This window comes from Penaeus monodon, chromosome 23 (assembly GCF_015228065.2).
Source record: "Penaeus monodon isolate SGIC_2016 chromosome 23, NSTDA_Pmon_1, whole genome shotgun sequence".
In the NCBI taxonomy this organism is placed as follows: domain Eukaryota; kingdom Metazoa; phylum Arthropoda; class Malacostraca; order Decapoda; family Penaeidae; genus Penaeus; species Penaeus monodon.
This window is the reverse complement of record NC_051408.1, coordinates 6,896,967-6,897,436: the sequence shown is the minus strand read 5'-3', so window position 1 is coordinate 6,897,436 and position 470 is coordinate 6,896,967.

The following is a 470-nucleotide window of genomic DNA, read 5'->3' as shown; positions in this document are numbered from 1 at the left end:
ACTCCCTTTTACCGTTCTACCATCAAGTTCTGACCCTCGGCAGCGACACAATCTATAGATACAGCCAATACGACACAGCGCATCCGGACTTACATGACTTGCGTGGGCCAAATGAAGGAACGCGTGCGCACACACAATTCTTTATACATACTGCCCATATCATTTCTCAATTACGAACGTTAGTGTCCTGCCGCAGACTGGCGAAAAAAGATCTTAGTTTAGGATAAGGTGACACCTTATCTTCAACTGACCACTCAGCTTGCAGATATGGCACATGCCACTCCACACACACACACTGCATATATGCATGAAATATATACACAAAGAACAAGCACAATACAGGCCTAGTCATTGTCAAGCTCGTGGCGAATGGTGCATCTCCTTTCCTTGCTTAATCTAAAAGTAAATTACCCGCTGCATCATCTGGCCTCAGCAGGAAGGCGAGCGACGTCATAGCAGGTGCGAGGTGG